At 47.2% G+C, this 16,630-nt stretch overlaps 1 protein-coding gene and 1 pseudogene across 7 annotated transcripts in view; one reads left to right on the top strand and one right to left on the bottom strand.

Annotated features, from left to right (window-relative positions):
• Positions 1 to 16,630, top strand: part of RBFOX1 (RNA binding fox-1 homolog 1) — a 2,489,097-nt gene that overhangs the window by 5,275 nt on the left and 2,467,192 nt on the right. The gene's annotated exons all lie outside the window — the stretch shown is intronic.
• On the bottom strand, positions 15,434 to 15,802 carry LOC115831291 (annotated as a pseudogene).

Below are 16,630 nucleotides of genomic sequence, written 5' to 3'. Positions count from 1 at the left end.
ATTTCATTAAGGGGGTCATTTTTCTTCTTGTGGCCTCAGGAATGTGACACAGAACTCAAGGGACAGGATGAGTTGGAGGCTGGGACAGGGGTCCTGCCAGGGATGCTGGTGACTCACCTGACGGTGTTGATGTGTGGAATCCGGTGCCTGGTTTGGGGAATGTTCGTGGGATTTGTTCCAAAGGACTGACGGACCTATCAGGTACTGGAGGTGAATGGTCAAGTCTGATCTCAGGGCTGACAGTGTCAGGCAAGGACAGGAAGTTGACGTTGGACTCATTGGCTGAGGTTGGCCTGGGACCCTGGGGGCAATGTGTGCCAGGACAGATGGGTCTGGGGCTAGGAAGGCAGGTTTGGGCTGGAGACTCGGGCTTGGGACCCATCCCAGGTAGATAGTGGTTGAGGCTATGGAAATGACTGCAATTGCCTGGGATGAGAGTGGAGACAGGCAGGATGGGGGTTTTGCTCTAAGCCTGGGGAACCCACCTCCCAGGTTCAAGGGATTCTCCTGCCTCAGCCTCCCAAGTACCTGGGAATGCAGATGCACGCCACCACACCTGACTAACTTTTGTATTTTTAGTAGAGATGAGGTTTGGCCAGGCTGGTCTCAAACTCCTGACCTCAAGTGATCGGCCCACCTTGGCCTCCCAAAGTGCTGGGATTATAGGCATGAGCCACCATGCCTGACCATTTTTAAATATTAATTTTTATGAAATATTTTCAAACACATTTTACTGTACATTGGAAAAGTCAATCATGATTTGAAAACTTTATCAAAATCCAATCAAATGTCAATTAACCATTTAATTGTGGATAGGTAAGGAGACTGTTTTGACCAAAACATATTAGAACAATTATCACTTATAGAAATAATCTATGTTTTAATGTTTTAGTTGGATTAAACAATCTTTTATATTCTGGCCGGGCGCAGTGGCTCACACCTGTAATACCAGCACTTTGGGAGGCCAAGGCCAGCGGATCACCGAAGGTCAGGAGTTCGAGACCAGCCTGGCCAATATGGTGAAACTGTCTCTACTAAAAATACAGAAATTAACCAGGTGTGATGGCACACACCTGTAATCCCAGCTACTTGGGAGGCTGAGGCAGGAGAATGGTTTGAACCTGGGAGACAGAGGTTGCAGTCAGCCGAGATCGCACCCCCGCACTTCAGCCAGCCTGGGTGACAGAGCGAGACTGTGTTTCCAAATAAATAAATAAATAAAATTCTGAATTTTATTTTTAATAATTATTTTTGTAAAGAGAGTCTTGTTTTTTGGAGTTGTTGAATTTATTGAATTGACAAAAATGTACAAGAGGGTATCCAACATGATGTGATTGAAATACGTATATATTACAAAATGGCTAAATCAAGCTAAAAAACATGTCACCTCCCAGACTTTTTTTTTGTGGTGAGAACACTTAAAAAATATACTCTCTTAGTGATTTCCAAGTGTACGATATGTTATTATTAACTATAGGTACCATGTTGTCCCATGGATCCCCTGAACTTATTCTTCCCTCTAAAAATGACCTGCTGTGTCCTTTGGCATCTGCCCACTTCCCCACCCTGGCAACCATCATTCTACTCCACTTCTATTAATTCAACTTTCTTCTTTTCTTTTTGTTTCTTTTTTTTTTTTGAGACAATCTCATTCTGTTGCCCAGGCTGTAGTGCAGGGGTGTGATCTTGGCTCACTGCAGCCTTGACCTCCCAAGCTCAATCAGTCCTCCCACCTGAGCCTCCTGAGTATCTGGGAGTACAGGCACGCACCACCACGCTCCACTAATTTTTGTATTTTTTGTAGAGATGGGGCCTTGCTGTGTTATGCAGGCTGGCCTGGAACTCCTGGGCTCAAGCAATCTGCTGGCCTCAGCCTCCCAAAGTGCTGGGATTATAGGCATGAGCCACCATGCCTGGCCGAGTTCAACTTTTTTAGATTCCACATACAAGTGAGATCATGTGGTATTCGTCGTTCTGTTCCTGGCTTATTTCATGTAACATAATATCCTCCAGGCTCATCCATGTTGTCTCAAATGGCAGGATTTCCTTCTTTTTGAAGGCTGAATAGTATTCCATTGTGTACATACACCACATTGTTGCTGGAAGTTTACTGGAGGCCAGTTGGGGGAGGAGGGGGAAAAGATTCACTCTAAGTCTAGATGCTCCAGCACCCACCCAGGATGTGTGCAAGGAAGCGCAGGATGCTCCTGGTCTTGCAAACTGTGGTTTGTGGGACTCCAAAGCCCCTATCCTTCCACGATGCTTTCTGTTCTGTTACCACATTTCCTTGGAGGAGAACCCAGCCTTGGTGGAGAGCCCTGCTCTGGCTGTGTCCCTCGGCATGAGATGGCAAAGGATGGTGCTGCTCGGAGACCCTCACCTCTGCACTCTGGGGGCCGTTTGCCTTCTCCATTCCTTCTTCAAGTATCTGAGCAGCTCCTGTGTGCCAGGTGCTGGTCTACAAGATGGACGGTCCTTGGAGATGACGCTGTAGCGAGGAGGCACGCTACAGTCCACAGGCCAGAACCAGCCCTCTGCCTGTTCATACAAATAAAGTTTTATTGGAACACAGCCACACCCATTTCAGTGCATATTGTCTGTGGCTGCTTTCCTGCTACAATGGAGAGTTGAATAGTTGGGACAGAGACTCTATGGCCTGCAAAGCTGAACTGTTTACCAACTGGCCCTCGAGAGAAACGAAAAAAGTGGTGATCCTTGTACCCTGACAGTCTTAGGTTAAGAGGACTTTGTACCACCCTGACGTCCCAGGGGGCCGTGAGTCCAGCCACCCGTGACATGTACGCAAGTCTGGGCTAGGGTTGCAGCAGGTGAGTCCCAGTTTTGTAGTTCTTTGGTATCAGGGGCACAAGCCAGGATTTTGAGTGGGGTTTCCTCACCACTGTGGCTGGGCACTGGGCTAGTGTCCTTTCTGATTTTTGTACGGGGAAGAGAAAGGAGGGAGGAAATGGCAACTTGTTGCCCTGTTCTAACATTTTCCTAAGATGGGTCTCCAGGCAAGGGCTTGGGATCTCACCTTGCACAGCTTACAGAACCCAGTGAGGCCAGCTGTCTTGGCGCTGCCACTCTGAGGGATGGAGCCTCCAAATTACTAGGAAGGGAGATAAAAGAATGGTTTCTGCGAGCACAAGAACTGGCATTATTGAAATTAACATTTCCCCCAAGTTTTATAATGTCTAGGCATGCATATTTAAGTGTCTGTCTCAAAAGCTCTTGCTAATAACCAGATGGTGCATTTAATTTCCTTTTTTTGTTCTCTGAGCAACATGCAGCTTCCTGCACAGCCCTCCTTGCAGGCAACTGCGCTGAGGTGACAGTCCTCCTGACGGCCAGCACAGATCCCCAGGGCCTCTGAGGGCCCTGTATTCTGGGGGCAGCCTTTCCCCTTCTATTTGGCTCCAGCTGGAAGGGGGCAGGTTACCCACAGCCTAGCACAGTGCTGCCTTGGCTTCTCTAAGGAGTCTGGCTCCCTCTGGCCCTCTAGACCTCACCAGCTGAGGATCAGAGCCCCAGGGCAGGGGCCAGGGCCGGTGGGTGTGGGGCGGGGGTGGTCTGAGAGTGCAGCTCTGAAAGAGGGCAAGGTGTGCCCAGGAAAAGCTGCTTGGGGGAGACTGCAAAGAGGTGGCAGAGGTAGGACAAGAGGGCCGGGCACGGTGGCTCACACCTGTAATCCCAGCACTTTGGGAGGCTGAGGTGGGCGGATCACCTGAGGTCAGGAGTTTAAGACCAGCCTGGCCAACATGGTGAAAGCCTGTCTCTGCTAAAAATACAATAATTAGCTGGGTGAGGTGTGGACATCTATAATCCCAGCTACTCGGGAAGCTGAGCCAGGAGAATTGCTTGAACCCGGGAGGTGGAGGTTGCAGTGAGCTGAGATTGTGCCACTGCACTCCAGCCTGGACAACAGAGCAAGACTCCGTCTCAAAAAGAAAAAAAAAAAAAAGTTAGGACAACAGGAGGAGGGAAGAGAAGGGAGCTGTGGGGCAGCAGCCAGGACCTTAAAGGCACAGAAGAGGAAGCTTGGATTTCCAATTCCAAAGGACATGAAGACAAAGTCACACACCATTATTTAGCCTGCTCCAGGGGAGGCTGGGCTTTGTGTATTTTCCTTGTTTCCCTTTTCCTTGTGTTCAGGCTGTTGTAGAAACAGGTACACAGGGGCTCTGTGTAGTGCCCTGTTCTCGTGGCCTTCAGGAAGCATGCGGTGCCCTGGTTTCCTTGGCTTCATGTCCCCCTTTCCTCCTGCCACCCCTGACTGTGCACCCCACCTTGTCCCTCAGACCATCCTCCTGGAGGGGCCTGGCCAGGGCTTGTGTCCTTGCTAGTCTCTGGGGAGGAAGACTCTGGCTTGAAAGCCTGTCGGCTTAAGTTGCAAGGTGTAGGTGCCTGGGAGGGGACGTGCACGGCCCTCTTGACTGATCCATTCATGTTTTTCTTTTTTGACTCTGTTCTATGTTGTCCTGATGGAGGGGTAGGCCCCTGTGTTCTGCCTTTCCTGCCTTGGACTCTTGCAGTTGGGCCAGATGAGAGGGTCTGTGTGGTCTGAGTATAACTTCTTAGTTTTTGTTCTGCTTATTAAAAATACAAATTATTATTTGTTTATTTGTAAAGAATTCAAGCAATGCAGGCCAGGTGCGGTGGCTCACACCTGTAATTCCAGCACTTTTGGAGGCCAAGGCGGGCGGGCCAGGAGTTCGAGACCAGCTTGGCCAACATAGTGAAACCCTGTTTCTACAAAAAGTACAAAAGTTAGCTGGGCTTGGTGGTGTGCACCTGTAATCCTAGTTATTTGGGAGGCTGAGGGAAGAGAATCACTTGAACCCAGTAGCAGCAGGTTGCAGTGAGGAGGAGGTTGCAGTGAGGAGGAGGTTGCAGTGAGCTGAGATTGTGTCCCTGGACTCCAGCCTGGGTAACAGAGTGAGACTGTGTCTCAACCAAAAAAAAAAAAAAAAAAAAAAAGAATTTATGTAGAAAACAAAAAACAAAACTTCCCTTTGATTTGCTTTTCTTTTCTTTTCTTTTTTTTTTTTTTTGAGACGGGGTCTCGCTCTGTCACCCAGGCTGGAGTGCAGTGGCACAATCTCGGCTCACTGCAAGCTCCGCCCCCCGGGGTTCACGCCATTCTCCTGCCTCAGCCTCTCCGAGTAGCTGGGACTACAGGCGCCCGCCACCACGCCCGGTTAATTTTTTGTATTTTTAGTAGAGACGGGGTTTCACCGTGGTCTCGATCTCCTGACCTCGTGATCCGCCCGCCTCGGCCTCCCGAAGTGCTGGGATTACAAGCGTGAGCCGCTGCGCCCGGCCGTGATTTGCTTTTCTTGATCTTGCTTCTCAGGGTTAACACTGGGAAGGGTTGGGGTATACCTCTCCACACCTTTTTCTTTGATTTCTTTTTATTTTTTATTCTAAGTTCTGAGATATGTGTGTAGAATGTGCAGGTTTGTTACATAGGTGTACATGTGCCATGGTGGTTTACTGCACCTATTAACCCATCATCTAGGTTTTAAGCCCCGCATGCATTAGGTATTTGTCGTAACGCTCTCCCTCCCCATACCCCCTCCCCGCAACAGGCCCCGGTGTGTGATGTTCCCCTCCTGTGTCCATGTGTTCTCATTGTTCAACTCCCACTTATGAGTGAGAACAAGCAGAGTTTTTTTTTCTGTTCCTGTCCACACCTTTTTCCTGTGTGCACGCAGGCACATGTATTTGTACATAAGTGTTTATTGTAACCTTTTTAAAAAAATAAAAATGGAATAATGCTATATTTATTCTTTGGAAAGCCTGCTTTTCAGGCAGCATGTCTTTGACATTGTCTCACGTTGGAACCTGGGTACTACCTTCTTCTCCCAGCAGTTATTGTGACGTGTGGATGCACCATGCTTCATTTAACCAGCCCTGCACCGAGACGTCTTTGCATGGTTTCTGCCTTTTCCCAATCACAGACGGTGTTCTGATGAATTTCCTCGCACACATCACTTGGTGCTCTGTGCCTGCATTTCTGTGAGATGCTCCTGGAGGTGGGCTGTCTAGGTCGGAGGGGAATCTGTGCTTAATTTACATCCTGTGCAAAATTCCATCCAGTCATCTGGCTCCCCAAGGGCTCACATGGTGCTGTCCTCTGTAGACGTCATCTTCTGCAGATGATGGCATGACCGCCGCTCTTTCTTTTACTCAGACTAATCTGCACCCTGGTGTCCTGGGGAGGGGGTCCGGCCCCTACCCGCTTGTCTGCCCCCACCCCACAGTCCCCCCAGACCCTGCTAACAGGGACTCTGGCTTCTGAGCTTTGGCAGACTGCCTCACTCTGGAGAAGTTTGCTTTCTCAAACATTCCTGGCAATGTTACTGCAAATCTCGAGGCCTGCATTTGCCTTCTTCAGGCCTCAGTTTCTTCAAAAGTAAAGTGGGGATAATGTGATGCTAGTGTCTGCATGCTAGAGCTGCCATGAGGATTCAGCGAGATCACTGTTGAGAGCAAATTCACAGCGCCGGCCTTGTGCGCAGTCAGCACCTGTGGGGCAGTTCTGTTGCTGATACGTTGTTGACTGTCATTGCTAGACTGTGGCTTTGCCAGGGGCAATGTCTTTAGTGCCGAGCCCAGAGCCACCCCTAGTACCTGCTGTGTTTATAGAGTGATTGAGTTGCAGGGTCAGAGACTGGGGCAACGGCAACAGAAACAGAGGAAAGAAGTGGGGCTTCTAATAGGTCCTGAACCAGTGGCCTTTGAGATGAAGCCTTCTTGCCAAGGTCTGGGGCTGTGCTGTGTGTTCTCGGCCCGAGACTGGAAGCTAAACCTGGCTGCAGCCCCGGCTGAGCTGGGGAAGTGCAGGTCAGCATCCTGCTTCATTAGGGCACCTCCAAGCCCAGCTTCGACCTGGATGCCAGGTGACCCCGTTTACTCTGAGCCCAGAGAGAGGACAGGGAAGTGTGCAAGGGTGGGGACCCTCATCACAGCCCTTGACTCTGTAAGGCATATGGGTTTCTGCACGTCTGTGAGCACGGCCTTGGCTTCTCTGTGAGTTTCAAGCTTGAGCTTGTGTTTATGCAGGGTGAGGCTTGCTGGGACGTCCAATTAAACCTCAATTTCTCATTAACCATTTTTTGTTTTTTTGGTGCAAATATATGCCATGCAATATTTGGGACCAACTTACCCTAAAAAATGATTTGTTGTTTTTCTGAAATTCAAGTTAAACTGGCATCCTGTCTTTTCACTTGCTACATATGAGAGTTCCGTGTGGGGGTTATCAATGTGCATTTGTGAGTTCCCATGTGAAGGAGTCTCTCCAAGTGTCTGTAGGTGCCAGGATGGAGATGGACAGAGAAGGTCCTCTTGGGCTGCTTTAGTGGCACCTAGAGGCTGTGGGCTTGGACACTTCAGCCCCAGGGGCCTGGGCAGCACTGTCCAGCACCTGCCTGCTCCTGTCTTCTCCATGGGGGCTGACTTCCCTGCCATCTCTCTCCAAATACGGTGGCAAGAGCTATCCCACCCGCCCCCATCGGGAGCTCGGCTGCCCAGCCAGACAAGATGGCAAACAGTGTGCAGATGGCTGCAAAGCTTTCCCCAGCTCCTTCTGCAAGGGGCCTGCAGATGAAACGGAAGCCCTCATCCTCACCGCCTCCCCCTTCCAGAAAACCCAGGCAACAGCCACGTCTGAATGCTGCTTTAGAAGCTTCTCCCTCCTGGTGATTAAACCACCCCAAACAAATAAAGCACTGCATTTCCACGATAGGCTGGTTCACATGCACGCAGCCAATTGTCTTGGATCTGCCCATGTGCCTGATTCATCACGGTGAGGGGTTCTCCTCTGAGGTGCTTGCAAAGAGCTGCTTAATTTTCATCCAAAAGACTCTCTGTAGAAACCAGGCCCAGCTTTGGAAGAAAGCCCTTTCTCCCCCTTTAGCAAATTCTGTGTCATTCTTTTTTTTTTTCTTTCTTTTTTGAGATGGAGTTTCCCTTTTGTTGCCCAGGCCGGAGTGCAATGGTGCAATCTCTGTTCACTGCAGTCTCCGCCTCCCGGGTTCAAGTGATTCTCCTGCCTCAGCCTCCTGAGTAGCTGGGACTACAGGCACCCACCACCACACCTGGCTAATTTTTTTGTATTTTTAGTAGAGAGGGAGTTTCACCGTGTTGGCCAGGCGGGTCTGGAACTCCTGACCTCAGGTGATCCACCTTGGCCTCCCAAAGTGCTGGGATTACAGGTGTGAGCCACCATGCCTGGTTGGAATTCTGTGTCATTCTGGATACTTATCATGACTTGAAGCATCCAGGACTCTGTCCTGCGTATCCTGAGCCTGAGGGTATATGTGTGTCCAGCTGGCTTGGAGGTTGTCTACAGGTAGGTTGAAGTTGGCCTCTGAGTCCGTGGCAGCCTCACGTGGGAAATACCAGCAAGGAGCCTCATCCTGTGCTTTTAGGAGATAGTTTCTGTTTAGTCACTGCTGAATCTGTTACAGACAGGGTCTCAGTTTCTTGCAAGTCCTGTATGAGGTGGGTGCTGTGATTATCCACATGTTCACTTGCTCTCTCTGGCCTCTTTCAGGCTCTTGCACTTCCTTTGCTCTTTCCCTGCCACAGGGCCTTTGTACATCCTGCTCTTTCTGCCTGGAAAGGTTTTCCCTCTCCCTGCCTGTTCACCTGGTCATGGTCTCATCTGACAGTGGAGTCACCACATCCTCAGGGACGCCTCGCCACACTGACTCAGTCACAGCAACCCCCTGTTATCTGCTTTCATGGCACCAGGTTCCTCTCTGTGGTAGACACTAGCTCAGCTACGGCTTCCTGTTTCTGTGCATGTCATCCTTCCCCTTCAAGACTGTGGTCCCCATGAGGGCCAGGGCCGTGCCTGTTCCTGATTCTCATTTGTGTCTCTGGTGTTTAGTATATGCTCACCTAGAATTTGATAAATGAGTGACGGCATACCCATTTTACAGATGAGAAAGTTGAGGCTCGGGAACATTATGTCACTTGCTCGGTATTAGATAGTGATGGTTTGAAGCCACCTGGCTGGTCGCTGGGTGCACACTCTTAACCACTTCACTGTGGTTCTTCTCTCACGGTAGTTCTCCAACAGCAGGAGTGAGAGACATCTTTAGGACAGGTGTAACCAGAATCCCAGGGGTTATCCTAGAAGATGGTGTCAGGAACATACTTGCCTATGTCTTACTGTATTGCATAAAATACCCAGTCTTTCTGACTCGCTTTTAGTAAAGACCTTAGTTGTCAGTAGGAAAGGGTGGATGTTTACACGTTTTTAAGAAGGAGTCTGTATCATATTTATCTTGTGGTCTGCCATGCCTCCCTGATCTTCTTCAGCTTCAGTTATGCAAAATTAACACTTCTTCTCTTGACTGCCTCTCTCTTACCTGTTCAGTTTCTTTTCTGTGTCAGAGATTGCTTAGAAATATTCCCCATTACTACAGCCTGCTTCCCACCTGCATCCCCCACCCAGCTTGTTCTGGATTTTGTCAACAAAAGTTCCAGCGTTTAGTGAGGGCTGGATTGAAGGAAAGTGTTGGAAAGGCTGTGTGATGAAAGGTGAAGATACCTAATGGGCAGGCAGTCATCAGGGTTAATTCAAAGGCTGGAAGAAGGGCTGACCTGGAGGACTGGAAATGTCTTTGAGCTGAAGGTCGTGTGCAGGTGGAGCGAGGAGGATGAGCCTTTTGGGGTGAACTGCAAGTATTTGATAAGATCCCTGTCCCCATGGTTGGGGAAGTCTTGATACGCATCCTCAATGTGATGGAGGGATTAAGGAACCCCTGGCTGTACTTGCCCAGCATGGGAGTAACATGACACAGCCAAGTTATTGATTATTGGTTGCCCAGCTGTCATCAGCTCAACATCTTCTGTTAGTTGTAGATGCAATTTGCATTAGTTATCAATGCCAGTTTTGACTTTCCTAGTCAATAAAGTGGTGAGAGTGGTGACTAAGGCTGAGTACTACCCATGGTCATGAGTATTACAGAGGCAAGCCCCCTTGCCCACCTACCTGCAGGTGATGAGACACCCTAGGGAAATCACTCAATTCTTTGGAGGACCCCGAATAAATGCCGAAGTCCATCTGTTCATCTGTCCGTCCGTCCACCCTTCCATCCATCCATCCAGACATGCATACATCCATCCACCCACCTACCCATCTATCCACCCACCCACCCATCTATCCATCCAGCCCACTCTCTTATGCACCCAGCTATCATCCACCTGCCCACCTACCAACGCAACTATCCATCCACTTACCCATGCATCTATCCACCCATTCAGTCAGCTACCCATCTATCCACCCACTCATCCATCCATTTATTTATCCCTCCACCCATTCACCCACTCATCCATTTCTCCGCCCACTCAGCCATCCCTTCACCGACTCAACCATCCATTCATTCATCCACCTGCCCGCCCACCCATCTATCCATCCACCCATCTATCTATCCATCCACCTACATATTCGTCCGTCTGCTTGTACTTCTGTTCATTTATTCCACAAAGACTCGTTAACCACCTGCTATATTCTGGGGAGGTACCTGCTCTAGTAATTGAGAACACGGTCTCTGGTATATGATTCCCTGGGCTCAAACTGAGCTCCCTCCTAGCTAGCTGCTTGGGTAAGTTATAGAAACTGTGCTTTGATTTTCTTATCTGAAAATTGGCTATTAATAGCTTCTACTCTTGCAGATATAGTGAGGATTAAATAAGATGTCACATTAAAAGTGCATCATCGACACTCAATAGAGGTTAGGTTTTACCATTCATTATTATTCTTGGCAGATGCTGCAGATAACGTGGAGAGCATACGAAAGACACATGTTTGAACCAATAGTGACAGACACGTGCTAAGTTCTACAGTAGGGGAAGGGCAGAGAGCCATGGAGAGGGCCTGGCCCAATCCTGGAGCCTCAGAAAAAAGTTCCCCATTGAATTGCTGTTTTAGCTGAGACTTGTGGGATGGGTAGTAGTTGGAGATCCCAGACAGGATGTGACTGAGTTAGCCAGGGAAAAATTGGGTCCTGGCACCCATGGCAGAGTTGAGTGATCCAGTCCTTCTGTCTCTGGCTGGAAGTCCACCAGATCTGGGAATGTCAAGTTGGGGGAGGGGGCTGTCAATGACCATGACCTTCACCTGTCCTCACATGTCCTCTGTGTGTCTGCAAAGCCTCTGCCTCCGTCTCCTCTTCTGGAAAGTGGGATTGGAAACCACACCTGCTTCTCTCCCAGGACTGCTAGGAAGACAAGATTAGATGGCAGGTGAGAGCTCTTTGAAAATGAAAACATTCTACTATTTGAATGCAAAGTGTTCTTCTTTGCCTGTGATGTTTCATAATCTGTGAAATCATACTGGATCTCGAAGCTGTCTATTAAAAAAAATAGCAAAGTGGCTGGGCATGGTGGCTCATGCCTATAGTAGTCCTAGCACTTTGAGAGGCTGAGGGGGTTGGATCACTTGAGGGCAGGAGTTCGATACCAGCCTGGCCAATATGCGAAACCCCATCTCTATTAAAAATACAAAAATTAGCCGGGTGTGGTGGCATCTGCCTGTAGTCCCAGCTACTTGGGAGGCTGAGGCACAAGAATCATTTGAGCTCAGGAGGCAGAGGTTGCAGTGAGCCGAGATTGCACCACTGCACTCCAGCCTGGACAACAGAGTGAGGCTCTGTCTTGAAAAAGAAAAAAAAAAAAAAAAAAAAAAAAAGCAAAGTTAACACTTCCTGCATCTCTCCCCTGGGGGAGGCAATTTGTCAAAGATTGTTGTTGGATTTTACACACAGAGAAATCTAAGGAAGGTGTGGAAACCAGACCAGGACCCCAGACTCTGGTCTCCCTGTTTGCAGGGTCTTAAATGGGGGAACCACTTTGGGTTCTTTCTACAAGATTGCTTTGTAAAAAAAAAAAAAAAGAAACAAACAAAAAACTCAAAAACAACAGCCCTGACCTAAATATTCACAAGGGACCTTAGGCAATATCTGCAAACAAAGGTGAGTGATGAGTGGAATCTGTCATCTTTGCAACTAAGACAGCTCCAGAGTTGAAGCAAGTGGTAACATCTCTAGAGACAGAGGTTTGGGCAGGTTTTGCCAGTTACAAACTATGGGAACTTGGGCAGGTTCACCTCTCTGAGCTTCCGTGACCTTGTGAAATAGGACTCATTGCGCTAAACGTGCAGGAGGAATCCCAGCGTCTTCCTGTGCACAAGGCTGGTTTCTTCCCGTCCTTTTCCTTGTTCTGCCTCTCTCCTACTCTCGAAGAGATGAATACATTTGGACCCAGTAGGGGCCTATGTTTGCAAAAGCTCGCAGGTGATTCTCATGCAGCCAGCCTGGCTCTGGCACTGAGTTCTTGGACACTTCTGGAGGCACATTTACTAGTGAGGAAGGTCACTGCGTGTTAAAGGCATGATTCATCTTCCATTCCTTTCTTCCATGAAGCAAGGTGCATGGGTCGACTGAGCTGGCAGAGCCCACAGTGTCAGCCTCCCCCACGCTTCCCTCCCTCCCCATTCCTTGTGTGCTGTACTTTGTCTCGACTTCCTCTACTCTGTACCAAACCAGGAGATGGTAAGATCTCAAAAAATCTTTTTTTTTTTTTTTTTTTTTTTTTTTTTTTTTTTTTTTTTTGGAAATGAGATCAAGAGGGTTTTTATTTGCTTGTTTGAGACAGGGTCTAACTCTGTCACCCAGGCTGGAGTGCAGTGGTGTGACCTTGGCTCACTGCAGGCTTGACCTTCTGCCTCAGGTGATCCTCCCACCTCAGCCTCCTGAGTAGCTGGGACTGCAGGTGCACATCACCATGCCCGACTAATTTTTCTATTTTTTTGTAGAGATGAGAATTCACCATGTTGCCTAGGCTCATCTCAGACTCCTGGGCTCAAGCAGTCCTCCATCCACCTCGGCCTCCCTAAGTGCTGAGATTACAGGCATGAGCTGCTGTGCCTGGACAAGGTTTTTTTTTTTTTTATTATTATGAAAAATTTTCAATAAACATAAAAGTAGAGAGACTAGTTTAATGAGCTATCATATACCCATCACATAGGTTTGAAAACTATTAACGTTTGCAATATTTACTCCATTTGTTTTTCTGAAGTATTTAAAAAATAGTTTACAGTAGTTATGTAATGGCATCATGATATTCACCCTAGGTAATTTCCTTTCCCTCTAAAAACATGAGGGCATTTTTTATATGATCATTGTCATACCTAATCAAATTACCAGTAATTCCTTAATATCCTCTAAGATCAAGTTTACATTCAGATGTCCTAAAAATGTCAATTGTGATTATTTTTTTCTTTGAGCAAAGATAATAAGATCTCAAGATTTAATGACAGAGATTCCATGTTAGCCCTGATGTCTAAGCTCTGTGGTCCATTGTGGCTTTACTTGAAAGTCTCAGGCTAGGCGTGGTGGCTCACACCTGTAATCCCAGCACATTGGGAGGCCAAGGTAGGCGGATCACGAGGTCAAGAGTTCAAGACCATCCTGACCAACATGGTGAAACCTTGTCTCTATTAAAAATACGGAAATTAGCCGGGCATGGTGGCGGGCGCCTGTAGTCCCAGCTACTTGGGAGGCTGAGGCAGGAGAATTGCTTGAACCCGGGAGGCCGAAGTTGCAGTGAACTGAGATTGCACCACTGCACGCCAGCCTGGGTGGCAGGAATGAGACTCTGAAAAAAAAAAGTCTCTCACTGTGGTCTCATAATAAAAGGACACTCCATTTCCCATCTGGCCCCTGCTCCTTAATGTTAGCCCCCTCCTATGGGGAGGAGGGGGTGACCTTCAGCGCAGGTTCAAGCATTCCCAGGGCTGGCTGTGATCCCGATAAAGCCCATTGTCATGAGTGAATCCTTGCAGGTTATTCTAAGTATTGGAAATAGTGCACGTGGAGTGTCCTTATGATGCCTGGGACAGTAGTGAATATTTATAGGTTTCTTTTAGTGCCTTTTTTTTTAGTGTTTTCCATAGTTCCATGTTTCTACAACCCTTAGGAACATCAGAATTATGTGTGTGTGTGGGTGGTTATTAAATAAACCAGTTCCTGGAGCTCACTCCCAGACAGTTTGATGATTAGGGGCTCAGCTAGGACTTATGTTTGCAAAAGCTCCCAGCTGATCTCCTGCAGCCAGCCTGGCTCTGGCTCTGGCTCTGGGAGCTGGGTTGGGAACTAGTCTTTGTTGCTATTCTGCTGAAACTTCAAGTTGGGCTCTTTGACTCCGTCTTGTATTGTCATCACTTGTGTTCAGGTCTGTTCTTCCCCTGGATTGTAAACTCCTTGATGTCCAGGTCATTTCAGCTTGTGAACTGAGCTTTCAGTGGGTGCTCAGTGGAACAGGTGCTGAATGGAGTCAGGCTCTAGGGCGGCCAGCATGTGTTGGTAAGTGAGAGACAAAAATCTTTTTAAAAAGAATCTTCTTGCCCTTCAGTTGTGTTTGCCATGAGTTAATGTGACTTACTACAGTGGAAGCCAGTGCAGCTTAAGTGGAGGTCTTGCCCTGAAATGGAGCGAGGTTATGGATCAGCAGAGCTGCCAAAAGCGTTTTGGGGGAAATGTTTCTGTGTCACCCTCAGTTGATTGAACTCAAGTTTTCACTCTCATTTAACACCACATGGGGGCCATTCTGATTTCGGCAGAGTGGGTATGATCAGATCTTCTGTAAAAGTGTAAGTGAGGAGGCTGGGCACGGTGCTTCACACCTGTAATCTTGGCACTTGGGAGGCTGAGGTGGGCGGATCACTTGAGGCTGAGAGTTTGAGACCAGCCTGGATGACATGATGAAACCTCATCTCTACTAAAAATACAAAAATTAGCCAGGCATGATGGTGCATGCCTATAATCTCAGCTACAGGGGAAACTGAGGCAGGAGAATTGCTTAAGCCTGGGAGGCAGAGGTTTGGTGAGATGAGATCATACCACTGCACTCCAATATGGGTGACGATTGTTTAACCACCACCAAAATGGGTTCTGAGTCCAAATATTGATATGAAGGACATTAGTGACAATGTCTTAAAAAAATTAATGAATACAGAAAAGCACAAAAAGGGAGAGAAATCATCCCAAATCTCACGACCCCAAGAAATAAACCTTAATATTAAGTGAACAGCATTCCTTGCTATGCACAAAGTTGGCTAGAGACATGAACAGACACTTCTGATCACACAAAATGAGATTTTAAAAACAAGCAGTAACAAATTGAATGCTATGTAGATTTATCTGAAGAAAAAGAAATGGAAGTGAAACTGAAGGAACTTGTCAACTCAGATAAATGTAGGTTTTTTCTTACCAGAAATCAGTTTCTAGAACATCTAAGAAATCAAAGGTGATGAAAAATATTAAGATGTTTTATATATACATGTAAAATTCTTTACAGTTGATTGAGCATCTCATGAAAAATTTGTACAGTCACTGCTAATAAAGTCATTGCAAAATCTTTACTCTTTTTGCTTTTTGCCAGCACCGACATTGGCCTTTGCAGTCTCTTGACTTCATTCTGCCCTTGCATTCCTTTTGCTGTTTTCCCGAGGACTTCTTCTTCTCATGCCAGCCATATCTTGCAAGTCTATGTTTGAGTTCATTTTTCTTTGCATAATTCAAAGAACCAGATAGCATGCCAAAGCCCATTGTTTAACCACCACCAAAATGGGTTCTGAGTCCAAATATTAATATGAAAATCACATCCATTGTGGTCTTGTACATTTTGTTGCCTTCCCAGGGTGAAGGACTTTGGTGACCATTTGTTTCCTCTGGAGCAGTCGATTGGTCATGAACTTCCTGGTCCAGATAGTTACTGTGTCATTCATCATGGTGGTTGATCCTCAGGTAGTTAGGGAGGAAAATAAACAAGAAGTTATATATTTAAAACCACGTTTCAATTTTTGACCTGATTAATTGACTTAATAAAGGGCATTAGCACTTCTACTTCCTATAGTCCCTCCCTTTACCCCTGAAAACTAGTTATTTCTAGGTTCTTTTATGTTGTTAAGGTGACCACCTTTTCTTTCTGTTCTGCAATCATAGTCCTATTTTTAAATGGATTTACCTCTCATCACTAGCCTTTTGTCATGGCCATTCAATTCACAAATTGCTTATTTTTTAATTTTTTGGCTGACTAAATTTTATTATGAAGACTTTTTTTTAAAGAGCTCAGAAATACTGTATTCTCTAAGTTCTTGAACATGTGATAGTGTCTTTTGCCTATTTTGATTGGGCAATAATTTAGCTGGCTATAAAACTCTTGGATTATACTCTATTTCCCTTAGAAATTATAGGCACCGATCCACTGACTTATTTCATTGTGCTTTCTTTTTTTTTTTCTGAGATGGAGGCTCGCTCTGTCTCCCAGGCTTGAGCGCAGTAGGTGATCTTGGCTCACTGCAAGCTCTGCCTCCTGGGTTCATGCCATTCTCCTGCCTCAGCCTCCTGAGTAGCTGGGACTACAGGTGCCCGCCACCATGCCTGGCTAACTTTTTTGTATTTTTAGTAGGGATGGGGTTTCACCGTGTTAGCCAGGATGGTCTCGATCTCCTGACCTGGTGATCTGCCTGCCTTGGCCTCCCAAAGTGCTGGGATTACAGGTGTGAGCCACTGTATGAGCCCAGCCTCATTGTGCTTTCTACTAACCCCCTTTC

This window comes from Nomascus leucogenys, chromosome 18 (assembly GCF_006542625.1).
Source record: "Nomascus leucogenys isolate Asia chromosome 18, Asia_NLE_v1, whole genome shotgun sequence".
Classification (NCBI taxonomy): Eukaryota; Metazoa; Chordata; class Mammalia; order Primates; family Hylobatidae; genus Nomascus; species Nomascus leucogenys.
Note: the sequence above shows the minus strand (reverse complement) of the source record. Positions and strands in the feature narration are given on the sequence as shown.